Below are 16480 nucleotides of genomic sequence, written 5' to 3'. Positions count from 1 at the left end.
GAAATTGAAGTTGGGTTTCTTAATTGCTATAGATTTTTAATATATAGGACATAATTGATGTATGATATTAATTGTGAGTGTTTGCCAACAGGGTTTTTAATCTTGTAAATGAATATTTTTTAAAAGTAAAAGATATATTTATCAACTAGATTGATGTTTTTATCTAATTTTCACCAATTAATTTAGAATCAGATCATTAATTTTATGTTAAAAATAACTGATTTGAGTTTTGTAACCAAGGTCAAAGGGAAGCATCAAGGGAAACATATTTGAAAAAAAAAATTATAATTAATTATGAAAAACTTTCAACTTACAAGTACAGCATGCATAGAGAAACATTAGTTTATGTAATTAATTATTATATATCCTATATCTTATGATAGTCTTGAATTTTTTCCTCCACAAAAAATGTTTCATGTTTTCCTTTCTCTTAGCGAATGAATCACCTCAAAGAGTACAAAATTGTTTTATGTTTCTCTTTCGTCTTCGATCATGAATTACCTCAACGGATGAGTTTACGTGTGGTTTGCAATTTTTGCATATAAAAATAAATAAATTAAAAAGATAGTTAGTCATGAAGAAATTTTGGACAAGGTTTAGACACTTCATACTTTCAGATATTGGAGTATAGACAAATTCATATTAATTTCTGTCATTTCAACTCAATATATAAGTTTGGCATCACCATGTTTGGCAGTGCATGGGAGAATCCAACTTTTTAGCTTAATCAGGATTATAAGTCAAAATGAAAGTTTCGTACGCAATATACACCAAAACAAAGTTTCATATGCAATCTTATTTATTTGTTGTTAGGTTTGGTTCCATCCTAAAAGTATTATTTTTTATTTTTTATTTTTTTTCCTTGGTTGACATCCCCTCAAATTAACAACTCAGTGGCTCATCGCGCATCATCCTCCATGTACCCCTTGCATGGAGGGCAGCACCATCCTTCATATGCCCCTTTCATGGAGAAGTGCCTTTCTGGCATGGCCACCTCCATGTTACCCTTAGCATGGGAGCGTGGAAGTCTCCATGACACCATTTGGGGGCAATATCATATTCTCTTTGTACCCTTGTCCGAAGGGTTTCCTAGCATGGCCTTTTCCATGTTATCCCTAGCATGGAGGTCCTCATTGCACCATTTGAGGATTTGCCATCGTATATGATCTATTGGAAAAAAAATTTAAATAGATATTATTTATTAATAGATACTATACTATTCAAGTTTCAACATTTTTCAAATTTCTTACCATATAAACTTTAATGGATAGAACCATTGGAGATGCTCCATTAAATTGTTATGTCTGTATATGAGCTAGGATAATGGTAGTAACTACCAATAATATTGATACAAATAATATTTTTCTTTGGATTTGGTTAATTTTAACAAAGCTTTCATCAGATTTTCACAAATATATATATATGTATATATATACTCTTTTTGTTTTTTGGCTTAACTGTTTCATAATTTTTCCATGATAAAGTCAAGCAACATATTGCCCGATGTTAAGCACACACATTGTGGTGCATATATGAGATGCATCTTAATGGAGCTGAACTGTTCTATACCAAAAATAATATTAATAATAATAAAATAAAAAATAAAAATAAAAACCTTTCACATATTTGCTTAGCTTCCTAGTAACATGGTATATATGTCTCCAGCCTCATGTATAAGTATATAGTCGGAGTTCCCATCTCTCACTAATAATAAAAGGAAGGACTGGGAGGATAGAAATTCTAGAAAGTTGATTTTAACGTGTGGGGGTGTTTGGGAAAATGAAATTTTTTTAAGTGACCGATTTGCCATGAAGGTGAATGTCTTTTTTTTTTTTTTTTTTTTTTTTTTTTTTTTTTAATCTCTTGAGTTGTTAATTAATTTGGAATTAAATTATTTGTTTTAAAATTAATTGCATTGTGGTAGCTTATACTTTGATAATGATCCTCAAGTTTAAAACATTTTACATTAGGCTTTCTATTCCCAAATTACTAGGACAAAGTTTAAAATTGAGAAAATTAACTAGTTTTCTCATCAATGAATTAATTATTTTATTACTATTTATTATTATTTTGCTTGTTATCTTTATAAATTGAACAAATTAGCTAATTTTCTTAATTTTTAAATTTTACACTAGTAAAATTGGAAATTGAAAATATAACGTAAAATAAATTATAAATTGAAGGTCTAATATGAAACGTTTTAAACTTGAAATCCTAATATGCAAACTTATCAGAGTACCAGGATACTAAAATATACAACTACCTTTATTTTATGTTAAAAATTATCACAATTTCAAATAAATTATAAAAGGAAAGGAAATCTGAAATATTTAAAAAAAAAAAACAATAGTGAATCTTTTCAGCCTACAATTAATTAATGTAAGTTTACAAAATTATTTGTATATATTATTATTTCGCTTGTTTTCTTTATAAATTGAACAAATTAGCTAATTTTCTTAATTTTTAAAATTTACACTAGTAAAATTGGAAATTGAAAATATAACGTAAAATAAATTATAAATTGAAGGTCTAATATGAAACGTTTTAAACTTGAAGTCCTAATATGCAAACTTATCAGAGTACCAGGATACTAAAATATACAACTACCTTTATTTTATGTTAAAAATTATCACAATTTCAAATAAATTATAAAAGGAAAGGAAATCTGAAATATTTAAAAAAAAAAAAAAAAACAACAGTGAATCTTTTCAGCCTACAATTAATTAATGTAAGTTTACGAAATTATTTGTATATATTATAGTAAAAAGTCCTTCAGTTTTCTTTTGTGCACAAAAGTTTTCTGGCTTCTCTTTCGTCTTAGCTCATGATGAATGAACGTCTCATGAATGACCTAAAGAGATACATATATTAATAATAGCTTAAATCCACAATATATACTTTGGAATTACATACGCTCTACGTTTACAATGAAATTGACCGCATTTGTAAGTTCTACAAGCATACTTTTAGATTAATAATCTTTGTGAGTGTGGGAATACTAGATTTTTTTCCAAGTATAGATTGATTTAATTTGGACGAAGTTTCCACATATCACATCCTATTAAACATTTTTTTCTTCTTGAAGGACATATAATGGAGATAATGTTTATTGTTATTTTTTTTTTTTTTTTTTTTTTTATAGTGAAAGAGATAGGATGGAAAATATATACCACCAATGGGGCTATCTATCGATGATATATATCCAAATGGGGGTACTTTATATCAAGTCAATGATAGAAATCACAAACAATCAGTCAAACTATTAGTAAAAACAGATAGTCAAAAGTGCAAAACTTTTCGAACTAAATAATACCATATGCAATAGGTCCGTTTTACAGGTAGCTATAGCCGCCACTCGTCCGGTGATGATGAAGTAGCTAGAGACCAATTGCAAGTTTATGTGTAAACTTGTAGATGGCAAATTTAATACAATTATATAACATTCTTAGGATTTTTTTGTTTTTTTGTTTTTTTTTAAAAAAGGAAAAAAAAAAAAAAAAAGAGAGAGACAGTCAAAGTTTTTCTATCACTTTTTTACATCTTACCAGTGATATGATGCTACCTTGCTAAAAAAATATTAAAAAAATAAAATAAAATAAAAGTGAAAAGGAAGTAACTGATTTAATCAAAAGAAATTTTTTATTACCGATGACAAGTAACGAGAACAGAAAAATGAAATGCAGAAAGGATAATATATTAATTACGAAGTAGTTTTGTCCTGAATTATATCTTCCAAAAATGCCTTGAGATTCTTATCAGAAGACCCACCTTCCATGGCAGCTTGAATACTCAAATCCTTCCATTTCTTAGTATTCATTCTTATTTCTTCATCTCCCATTACCAATTCCAAGCACTTTTTAATCTCATGACTTTCAACAATCCCTTCCTTATTTGTCCTAACTCTCAAACCATTTTTCCATGTGTTAGAGTTTGTGACCCGAATTCTTGTTGACCCGATCCGAAAAGCTCGCGGTGCGACCCATTTGGTGAAACTAAATTTTAGAGAAAAAATTGGGGCTCTGTGGTGGAAGTGGAGGTATGGACCTGTTCAATTTTAGGGTTTCTTCTGTACTATATATATATCTGTATTTTTGTTCGGCCGTTATTGGGGTTTTTAGGGTATCTCGAAATTTGGCTCACCTTGTACAAATCTTTCGATATTGAATTTGCTTCTCTCTGCCCGTGGTTTTTCCCGTCAAGGGTTTCCACGTAAACTGTGTGTTTGTTCTTCGCTTTCTTTGTTTCCGTTGCTATTTGTTTTTCTCCCAATTACGTAACAAGTGGTATCAGAGCCGCGTCGATCTATTTGGGAATTTTTTCTTTTCTTTTTCTTTCGATCATGGCAACAAAGTTCGACATTGAGAAATTTGAGCGCAACATGAGTTTCTCCATGTGGCAAGTCAAGATGAAGGCGATTTTGACACAGAACGGTTTACACAATGCGTTGGTTGGCAAGGAGCAGATGCCGTCTTCGTGGGATGCCGAAAAGAAAGCCGAGGTTGATGAGCGTGCCCTATCCACCATTCAGCTATGCTTGTCCAATGAAGTTTTGAGGGAGGTCCTTGATCAGAAGACAACAAAGGACTTATGGGACAAGTTGGAATCTTTGTACATCACAAAGAATCTCACAACGAAACTGATTGCGAAGCACCGTCTATACACCCTTTCTATGGTTGAAGGTACATCTATTAAAACACACATAGATGATTTTTCTACTATTTTGTTGGATCTGGCGAACATGGACATTAAATATGATGATGAAGATCAGGCCCTAATGCTACTGCGTTCCTTACCTCCATTGTATAAAAATTTTAGGGAGACTTTGATTTACAGTAATAAAACCCTAAAATTGGAGGATGTGAAAGCTTCTTTATATTCTAAGGAGTTGTTTGATAAGGAGTTGACCAGCAGTTCGGATAACAATAATTTTGGGAGTTCCGGAGGAGAGGGTCTGATTGTTAGAGGTAGAACATCATCTAGAGATCAAAATAACAATGGTGGTAGTCGGCCAAGATCGAAGTCAAGGTTCAGAAACCTTATTTGTCACTACTGTAAGAAAAAGGGGCACATCAAAACTGAATGTCGTAAGCTTCAGAATAAAAATAATGAAAGGAGTAAGGAACATGCCGAAGCCAGTGTCGCACATGAGGAAATTGAAGATGGAGATGTTTATTCAGTGACTGAGGATAGTTCGGGCAAGCAGGGATGGATTTTGGATTCAGCCTGTTCGTTTCACATCTGTCTCCATAGGGATTGGTTCTCTTCTTATGTTCCGGTGGATAAAGGTGTTGTGCTGATGGGAGATGATCATCCTTGCTGTGTCATCGGCATTGGAACTGTAACGGTGAAGATGCATGATGAAATTATTAGAACACTATCTGAGGTACGTCACGTTCCAGATATGTCTAAAAATTTAATTTCTTTATCTGCTTTGGACAAGTCTGGTTGTTCTTTTGCTGGTGGTGGTGGAGTTTTGAGGGTTCTGAAGGGTGCTTTGGTGGTGATGAAAGCTAGCCTGGTTGGTACATTATACAGGCTACAGGGTTCTGTGGTAATGGGGTCGGCTACTGTTTCAGTGTCCATGTCAGATTCGGATGTTACTCGTTTGTGGCATATGAGATTGGGCCATATGAGTGAGAAAGGTTTGGCGATGTTGAGCAAACGGAGTTTGCTTGGCGATCGGAGTATCTCGAAGTTGGAGTTTTGTGAACATTGTGTGTTTGGGAAGCAGAAGAGAGTTAGCTTCAGTACTGGAATTCACAAAACCAAAGGTACTCTAGACTACATTCATTCAGATCTTTGGGGACCCGCACGTACTGCTTCTAAGGGTGGTGGCAGATATATGTTGACCTTCATTGATGATTTCTCCAGGAAGGTCTGGATATATTTTTTGAAGCACAAGAATGACGTATTTGCTATCTTCAAGCAATGGAAAGCTTTGGTAGAGAAGCAGACGGAAAGAAGGGTGAAGCGCCTTCGTACAGATAATGGATTGGAGTTCTGTGATGGTGTTTTCAATGAGTTTTGTAGAAACGAAGGGATCGTTAGACATCTCACAGTTAGAGGAACTCCGCAGCAAAATGGTGTGGCTGAGCGGATGAACAGAACTCTTATGGAGAAAGTCCGATGCATGCTGTCGAATTCTGGGTTAGCACAGGACTTTTGGGCAGAAGCAGCTGCTATAGCTTGCTACTTGGTGAATCGTTCTCCATCGATAGCAATCGATTGCAAGACTCCTGAAGAGGTATGGTCTGGAAAACCTGCTAATTATCTAGATTTGAAGGTATTTGGATGCCCTGCCTATGTTCATGTTAATGATGGTAAGCTTGAGCCTAGATCGAAGAAGGGCATATTTCTTGGTTACCCACAGGGTGTAAAAGGATATAGAGTTTGGCTTCCTGATCCAAAGTCATCTAAGGTTGTGATTAGCAGGGATGTTGTGTTTGATGAGATGGCAATGCTGCATCCGAAAAGGGAGCTCGTTGTTTCAGACAGTGTGCCAAAGCAGGTGGAGTTTAGGGTGGAGGAAGTAAGTACTTCACAGAATGGTTTAGTTTCAGGCCCATTTGAGACACCTACTCATGTGGAAGAAGAGAGAATTGAGGAGGTGCAGGAGCATTCGATTGCCAAGGATAGACCTCGCAGGGAGATCAAGAAGCCCTCTAGTTTAGCAGACTATGTCACTTTTGCTTGTGTTGCAGTACAGGAGATCGAGAGTCCCAGTGATCCTTGCAACTATCATGAAGCCATTTCATGTGAGGATTCTGCAAAGTGGTTAATTGCTATGCAGGAAGAGGTGGAGTCGCTTCATAAGAACCACACTTGGGAGTTAGCATTACCTTCAGAGGGTAAGAAGATTGTGGGATGCAAGTGGGTCTACAAAAAGAAAGAAGGCATCCCTGGTGTTGAAGATGCGAGGTACAAAGCACGTTTAGTAGCGAAGGGGTATTCACAGGTACAGGGAGTTGATTTTAATGATATATTTTCCCCTATCGTTAAACATACTTCTATTCGTGCTTTGTTAGCGCTAGTTGCTATGCATGATTTAGAGTTGGAGCAACTAGATGTGAAGACCGCTTTCTTGCATGGTGAGCTTGAGAAGACAATTTATATGCAGCAACCCGAAGGTTTCGAGGTTGAAGGAAAAGAGGATCATGTGTGTTTATTGAAAAGGTCCTTGTATGGTTTAAAGCAATCCCCTCGTCAGTGGTACAAGCGGTTTGATGGGTTTATGTTTAGCCATGGCTATTCTAGAAGCCAATATGATAGCTGTGTGTATTTTAGGAAGTTGGAAGATGGCTCATTTATCTATTTGTTGCTTTATGTTGATGATATGCTGATAGTGGCCAAGAAGAAATCCGATATCAACAGATTGAAAGAAGAATTGAATGGTGAATTTGAGATGAAAGATTTGGGAGCGGCAAAGAAGATTCTTGGTATGGAGATTGAGAGAGATAGATCTGCAGGTAAACTTTTCTTGACTCAAAGATCTTTTGTTGAGAAAGTTCTAGAGCGTTTTGGAATGAAGAACGCTAAACCTGTAAGTACTCCATTAGCTACTCATTTTAGATTGTCTGCTGATATGTCACCACAGTCGGATAGAGATATTGAGTATATGTCACATGTTCCTTATTCTAGTGCTGTTGGTAGTTTGATGTATGCTATGGTGTGTACCCGTCCTGACATTGCACATGCTGTTAGTGTTGTGAGCCGGTATATGGCTAATCCTGGCAAACAACACTGGCAAGCTGTCAAGTGGATTCTAAGGTACTTGAGAGGTACTACTAACACTTGTTTAGAGTTTGGTGGAAGTAAGGAGGGTGTACGTGGATATGTTGATGCAGATTTTGCTGGGGACCTTGATGGAAGGAGGTCCACTACTGGTTATGTATTTACTCTTGGAGATACTTCTATCAGTTGGAAGTCTGTTTTGCAAGCAACAGTTGCACTATCAACTACAGAAGCTGAATATATGGCTATAGCTGAAGCGGTGAAAGAAGCTATTTGGTTAAGGGCGTTGATAGGTGAGTTGAGCTCTGAGCAGGAGAGTACGGTCATCAATTGTGATAGTCAGAGTGCTATCTATCTCACTAAGGATCAGATGTTTCACGAGAGGACAAAACATATAGATGTTCGGTATCATTTTGTACGTGATGTTATTGCTCGTGGAGATATTGTTGTCAGTAAGGTGAGTACTCATGATAATCCTGCTGACATGATGACCAAGGCACTTCCAGTAGCCAAGTTTGAGCATTGCTTGGACTTGGTTGGTGTTTGTTGTTGAGCTTTGCCTTTAGGGGCTTTTGTGGAAGAGGATGGCAACTTTTATCGAAGATTGGAGTTTTGTATGTTTTTCATTCCTTATATGGAATTCGTGTCAAGGTGGAGATTGTTAGAGTTTGTGACCCGAATTCTTGTTGACCCGACCCGAAAAGCTCGCGGTGCGACCCATTTGGTGAAACTAAATTTTAGAGAAAAAATTGGGGCTCTGTTCAATTTTAGGGTTTCTTCTGTACTATATATATATATCTGTATTTTTGTTCGGCCGTTATTGGGGTTTTTAGGGTATCTCGAAATTTGGCTCACCTTGTACAAATCTTTCGATATTGAATTTGCTTCTCTCTGCCCGTGGTTTTTCCCGTCAAGGGTTTCCACGTAAACTGTGTGTTTGTTCTTCGCTTTCTTTGTTTCCGTTGCTATTTGTTTTTCTCCCAATTACGTAACACCATGAATCCTCTATCAACTTTGCGTTGGTTCCCTGGTCTGTCCACTGAGGAAATGCCACCAGTGGAACCCCACAAACCAAGCTCTCCAATGTCGAATTCCATCCACAATGAGTCACAAAGCAACCCAATGAAGGATTTGATAAAACCTCCACCTGAGAACACCATGGTACTATCTTCCCAAGCTTCTCCAATTCCTCTTTGTAACTCAATCCTCCATTTTCTTCTTTCTTCTCTTCTGGGTTTTGTTTCTCTGTTATCACCCACAACCCAACAAAGCGGGTTCAATTTCCTCCATTTGCAGCTTCGATAGCACAATCAAGCTTCCAAACGAAATGTAAATTACAGATTCTTTAGGCTTCGAGTTCAACCATTCATTATAATCCTTTGAACCTTTGTAAAGATCAACTCCAAATGAAGTATCTGATGGATCTTTTCTATCCAAGAAAGCAGATGGAACCAACGGTCCAATTCCTACCAAATCGGCCTTTTCAATTGCTTTCAAGGCCTCGTGCTCTATTGCATCGAAGGTGTTCACCAACACTATTGATTTGCCTTCTTTCACAAGCAATTTCTCAAACAGCTCTTTCAATACAGTGGTGACAAAACTGTAAGCGTTTGTAGAGCCTATGAAGGAAGGAAGATCACGGCCAGTGAGCTTCAATGGCAATCCTGGTAATTCTAGTAAATTTAAAGGATCATCAGTAGTATTACTACTACTAATAATCTCACTGATCATATCTCCATAACCATGGAAGTAATAGTAGTAGATATTGAAGACGGTAGCTGCCTGAACCAAAGCAGAACGGAGGGAGTATTAAACTCGTCTGCCACTTGTGCCGCCCAAGGGAGCATAATGTTACACACCACACAACTGAAAGGACGACCTTCATTTGCGCCAGAGATGATGAGATCGGAGAGAGCTTGCAAACCACAACGTCTTATCTCCGAGAAATAGTGATCACCGTCAACATCGGGCTTATAACCTTCGTCGTAGCCATCAGAGAAGTGGGAAAATGACAAGCCATCAATGGTATTGAGGTTGGAATTGGAAGCTTTGGCCATGCGTAGGTAGGCTGAAAGGGAGGTTAAAAAGGTGACATGTACTCCAATGGAGGTGAGGCGCTTTGCTAATTGAAGGGTAGGGTTTAGGTGACCTTGTTCTTGGTAGCAGACGATGAGAAAGCGAGGAGGGTTCACCATGATTTTGAGAGTAAGTATACTGTGAATTTAGTGAGCTTGAGCGATGAAGTGTTTGTTTTTGTCTTTTTTCATCGGAGGTGCATTGAACTTGTGGTGATGGGGAATATTAATAGAGAAGCGGAGTAGGTGAATTTGTGAGTTGGAGTCTTGGAGTCCATATATTGCTTGAATGTGTCGATGGACTAATAATGATCGCATTTGTCAAGTCCCACATCGATTGGAAAGGGGAATAAAGCATAGCTTATAAGCGTGTGGATACCTTTCCCTTACAGAGGCCTTTTAAAATCTTGAGAGCTGAGTTATAAGAGGATTCCCCAGACCCAAAGAGGACAATATCTGCACGCGATGGGGGCTGGGTTGTAAGAGGATTCCCCAGGCCCAAAGAGGACAATATCTGCATGCGGGTGGTCTGGGCTGGGCTTTTACTGATGGTATCAGAGCTAGTACACCCGGATCGGTGTGCCAGCGAGCATGCTGGATCCCAAGGGGGGAGGATTGTCAAGTCCCACATCGGTTGGAAAGGGGAATGAAGCATGACTTATAAGCGTGTGGATACCTTTCTCTTACAGAGGCCTTTTAAAACCTTAAGGGCTGGGCTGGGTTATAAAAGGATTCCCCAAATCCAAAAAGAACAATATCTGCACGCAGGTGGTCTGGAATAGACTGTTACAGCATTTGCTTGGCTTGACTTAATAATTTGTTCTGATCTATATCGTTAAATGTTTACACATATGCATACATATTTATTTTGCACAAGTCACATAAAATAATATATATGTATATATATAGTAAATGTTTACACGTATGCATACATATTTATTTTGCACAAGTCACATAAAATAATATATATGTATATATATAGGGATATCACATGATACAGGCTGTCTGCATGTGAATTGATACCAAAGTGCTTTTTGAAAATATTAGCTTTGCTATATATGTGTACATATTATATACAGCAAAGCTGATACCTTTTTAATACAATGCACATACAAACAATTCATACTATAGAATCACTCTATATACATATATATATATATACAAGTGTAAAAAGAAAAAAACACATTTTATATACATATATAAGTGTAAAAAGAAAAAAACACAATGGTAAAACTTTCAGCCTACGTTTAGTTAATGTAAGTTTATGAAATTAATTTGTATATCTTATAGTAAAAAGTCCTGCACTTTTTTTCCCTAGTCCACAAAAAGTTTTCATACTTCTCTTTCGTCTTAGCTGATGATTAATGAATGTGTCATGAACGACCTCAATAGTGACGTCACTTACGTTTTCAATTTTGCTTCAGGAGAGAGAGAAGGAGAGGGGCGGGCGTGGGGGGTGTGTGGGCTAGAGGATAGCAAAAAAAGGTTCCACAAAAAAAAAAAAAAAAAAAAAAAAAAAAAAAAAGAAAAGAAAAGAAAAGAAAAGAAATTGAACCCATATGTAGGTTCTACAAGCATATGTTCAATAATACCTGTGGATTAAAATGTTTGTGAGTGTGGGAATATTAAATATATAGTTTGTAGATTTTTCCCAAGTATAAAATGATTTAATTTGGACAAATTCCTAATTTTACATCCTATTTAATATTTTTTTTGGGGGAAAAAAATAGTAAAGATAAAAAATTAAAATTCGGATTATTATCCAAAAAATAATAATTTTTACTATTAAATTATTGTCCCACGTAGGATGGAACGACATTAAGACTGAGGGGGCCATGGCCATCAAACCTCTTATTTTTCTTTTTTTTCTTTTTTTTTTTTTTTGAAAACAGCTTTATATATCATATTAAATTTAACATAATATTATAAATTTGCACCCACTGCCCCACCTAAATTCCCCACACCAACCACCAACAAGAAAAAAAAAAAAAAAACAAAAACAAAAAAATTCCTTTCCTTTCCTTTTAAACTTATCTCATTGAAGCTACTTTTAAAAAAAAAATTTAATTAAAACTAATTGGTCAAATTTGTTTACCATAGTAGAGTTTTTGAATTTTTTTTTTTTTTTTGGGGCCAGAGTTTATAAATTCTTAAATATCTAATACAAATTACAGTTAGTTATTGAATTTTTGGCCTTTTGAATTAAAATTTCTATATATCACATATTATCTCTTTAACCTAACATAACCAATTTAAAACTTTTTCTCCGCCATGTGCAATTACAAGAAACAAAAACAAAATGAAGTCGGTTTTCTCAATGGAGTTTTACTTTTCAATTGTGTACAAAGAGATCAAGTAAGATTTTTTTTTTGTTTTTTTTTTTTTTTTTTTTTTTGTTTTTACTTGTATAAAAGTTTTGATTCATATTCCTAATCATATGATATATCTTGTTTATACTTTAAAATTTGTAGAGTTCAACTTATAGATTAATTTGATTATTTGCATTATGACAAGTATAAGAAATACGGTTTTGGATATGGATCGTTGAGATTTGGAAGAACATAGAATTATATTCTGATTTTGTATTTTTTATTTTTATACAATAATTGAATTGGAACACTATGATAGAGTTATGAATATATATTTTTTTGTTGTATATAAGAATTGAATACTATAATTTTTAATAATAATTTAATTTTAAATATGATTCTTTTTATATGAAACTTTTTGTATAAAGTTTGACGCCCACCAATTAATACAATCCTAATTCCATCCCTCAATAGACTGCTACTGGACATTGGAGTATAATCATCAAATGTACATCCCAAATCAGTTTAACTATTATTTGAAATGAGATTCAGAGGGCAGTGAGTGGCAGTGTCTTAAAATCCAAATATAATTTTCTTGCTCAAGTAAAGGTTAATTGCTACGGTACATGTAAGATCTTATGTAATATTTTCTTACTTAGTGGAAAAAGTAACTGTTTAATTAGTAATTTATTTTTTCTCCTCACTGATTTATCAAAATTTAAAAAAAAAATGATTTTTTAATTTATTTAAAGTAATAGGGATAAAAAGGGAAATGCAATACATGCAGAGCAGTACAGGTACTATATATCAATCGCAATTGCTTCGTTCTTCTTCTTATTTTTTTTTTTTAGACGATGACAATTGGTTATAAACACTATATTTTTTAAACTAGGTCTTTTAAGAGTTTTGAGTCAAAACAACTCCTATTATCTTAATTATTATTTCATTAAAATTTATTTTATTATGTTAATTTTGGATTGGCTTGTACTATAAATATATTAATTAAGAATAAATAATTAAGTAAATATATGTATATGACTAGTAGGAATACGAATACAAATACTAGTGAAATTCTATTATCCATAATATTATAAATATATACAAGGCTGAAACACAAACGAAAGCAAAATTACCTTATTTTTCCACTATCCAAGCATCCTCTCTCTTGTCTCTCCTGTCAAATTCATCATCAATCCCAATACTTTTTTGTTTGATGTTCTTGCGGCTTTGAAAGTGGTGATCATGGAAGAATTTCATAAGATAGATTTTTGCGGTACGAAAATCCTGACGACCGTGACTTGTTCCGCTAAAGCGGTTGATGAATGGATATCAACAATCTCTGACATCCATCGTGAGAGGATGTCCAATGTCATCCTTGGTCTGGACATCAAATGGCTTCCATGCTTTAAACCCAACGAGCCAAACCCGGTTGTCATTATCCAAATATGCGTCGGCCATAGGTGTTTGATCTTCCAGATTCTCTACGCCGACTCCATTCCTGAATCTTTGCTCATGTTTTTACCAACTCCTGAGTTCACTTTTGTTGGGGTGGGAATTAAAGAATATACAGGCAAAACTCAATGTCATTCTTTTGAAACTGCTCTTTCCATCTTTGACAAGGCCAGCACGACAGCATGTACATAGGAGAGCAGAGAATGTAGATTCATCAGGTATTAATCCTTTCTCTAGTATCTCCTCGAACTTTTCAAACGCCTGAAAGGCAAGTCCATGAAGCCCAAGACCTAATATTAATGAATGGTTCAAAACAATATTCCTCTCTAACATAATGGAAAAAAACAGAATTCCCCAAGCCCACGAAATCACACTCCAAATACATGTCTATCAGAACAGAGCAAACCATGACATCAGATTCAAGTCTCAAAGACAGTATGCATGAATTTCCTTACCAGTCCCTACATTTGCCATCTGACCATGGGCAGCAAATACTGGCTATCAAAACAGAATCTGCCTTCTTACCTTCCAAATTCAATTTCATGAAAGAAGGAAAACGCTTTTTCAAGCTCTCCAGACTGAGAATATCCAATAATCAAAGCTGACCAAGTAATTAAATCAGGCTGGACTAAACCACAAATAACTCACGACTACACTACAAACATGAGAATTAGAATTGAAATTACTCTTCAAATTAACAATATTATGTAACCCTTGGCCTATATTCAACAGGCAGGACTCTACTAAACCAGAAAGCAAACCAACAAGAGCATAACCATCTGGCTTCGCCCCCACGCTTTGCATCTTACTAAAGAGTTCTAGCCCTTCATAACAAAATCCACAATTCCCATAAGCAGAAATCATAGAATTCCACATAACAAAATCCCCTTTGGGTGTCCCATTAAACACCGTACTGGCTTCATCAACAAGGGCAAGTTTTGAATAAGCAGTCACAAGTGCACTACAACAAATAGAGTCCAGTCATAAGCTAGAAACTAATACTGCTCCATGGGTAAGTACCAGACCATCTAAATCAAGTCTCTCAAAGCATGAACGTACTATACGAGCATAAGTGAAGCTACCAGGTCTGATTTCATTCCTTAACGTGTTTCGGAACAGAGAAAACGCATCATGAAACTTGTGAACTTGAGCATGAGCTTGAATTACAGTATTCCAGAGGTAGACACTTGGGTATCAAACAAGTCACCGGCAGGACAAAGATCCCCATTAATGGCATAAAATCTTACAACTCTATGTGCATAAAATGGGTCAAGTGAGAGATGGGTCCTAAGAATCAAAGCATGCAACTGCTGGGTTTTTGATAAAGATTGATTATCAAAATGAAGGAACTGTACTGGTGAAGATTTTTCTTTTGAAATGAGAAACAGAATTGAAAGAGAAAGAAAGGAAATTCAAGGTTGAAAGAGATTACCAGATTCTACATTATTGAAGCAAGAAATATAAAAAAGGGGTAATGAATGAATGATTTCAGTTTGTCAACTGCTGTTGCTATGTTTTCCAAAATGGCTGCCATTGAGATAGTTACCCGCTCCATTGTACACGAAATTGGGTCAATTAGGCCATCTCCGGATCTCAAGTTAGACCCCAATTAAAGCCCAATAATCACAAAGTGAGCTCAATATTATAGCCCAGACCTAGACGTTGGGCCTCAATGTTGCTTCCAATTTGCTTCTATGTTTTTTTTTTTGGGAATTTGGCCCAATACCCTCACAGGACCGAGGTTAATGATTTTTGCCCCCTCACTTGATATCTTTTTTATTCTACCCCTCAATATCCATTGTAACCTTAAAAAAAAAAACAATTACCTACATATCCTATTATATTTTAAACCAAACAAAAATCAACTTTTTCTAAACGTCTTTACACGAATACACACAAATACAAAAAACCAAACCAAAGTTGCCGTGGAAAAGCCAAACATTAGGATCTCATCTCAGCACTGTCCGAGGTAATTGGTTGAATATTTTTGTTTATTTGTTGCCGTGGGACCGGTGTGGGTTGTTTTTGTGTGGATTTATCTTTGTGTTTATTTCTTTCGTTGCCGTGGAGTGTGCGTTTTTATTTTTATTTTTTGTGTTTATTTGTTGTCTTACCTTACCATTAAATGCTTACAAATTTAGTACAATGAGACATTGAAACTTGTGATTTCTGTTTAGTGTTTGAGAATCGGTTTAAAATGTGGAATTTTTGAAGATTTAGGTTTTCGTATGGAAGTGATTATAACCTAGGTTTTAGGATAGATTGATATTGGGTATTAGTAGGAAATGAATAGAGGAAAAAAAAGGGGACCGGTTTGGCCTTGAACGGTGGCCGGAGGTGGAAGAAATAACCGGGTCAAGAATCGGATCGGGACTGGTTTAGGCGGGTTTGGGTCGACCTGGACAATGGTTGAAGATGGATTGAACGACATGTCGTTTGGGATGAACGACACCCAGACGACACGTCGTTTTTAATATTTTTAAATTTTTTTTAAAATTTTTATAAATTTTTTTTTTCGGTTCCATCGACAGACATCCTTGAGCATGGAAAATAAATAAAGGATGAAGGTAGGGAAATCAATGAATTTGATGAAGAATAATGTTAGTTTGTAATAAAAAAACATAATATATGTATATATATGTATTTGTTACAACTTAGGGATATAAGGATTTTTACCCTGATCGAAGGTTAAATCCTTAAGCTAAAGGTGTTATCTCACTAGTGCATGATACTCAAACTCTGTCTAGAAAACTGCTTTTGTGGGTTGAAAAGAAGAATTTTTTTAAAAACATACTTGACCCTTAGGAAACTAATTATATTTCTTTTTGGATTTTTATACAGATAAAATAAATATGAAGTGAATAATTTGTATAGCATATATAGGTGTCGGTAGGTCTGAGCTTTTATAACCAA

The 16480-nt window shown here is 35.3% G+C and overlaps 2 pseudogenes; both read right to left on the bottom strand.

The window, feature by feature from the left end:
* Nucleotides 1-3620: 3620 nt before the first annotated feature.
* On the bottom strand, nucleotides 3621-10164 carry LOC107404207 (phloretin 4'-O-glucosyltransferase-like; annotated as a pseudogene).
* Nucleotides 10165-13227: 3063 nt separating this feature from the next.
* On the bottom strand, nucleotides 13228-14952 carry LOC107404201 (putative pentatricopeptide repeat-containing protein At1g64310; annotated as a pseudogene).
* Nucleotides 14953-16480: the final 1528 nt, after the last annotated feature.

Source organism: Ziziphus jujuba, chromosome 3 (genome assembly GCF_031755915.1).
Source record: "Ziziphus jujuba cultivar Dongzao chromosome 3, ASM3175591v1".
Classification (NCBI taxonomy): Eukaryota; Viridiplantae; Streptophyta; class Magnoliopsida; order Rosales; family Rhamnaceae; genus Ziziphus; species Ziziphus jujuba.
The sequence above is the reverse complement of the archived record's forward strand: the minus strand, read 5'-3'. Positions and strand labels throughout refer to the sequence as shown.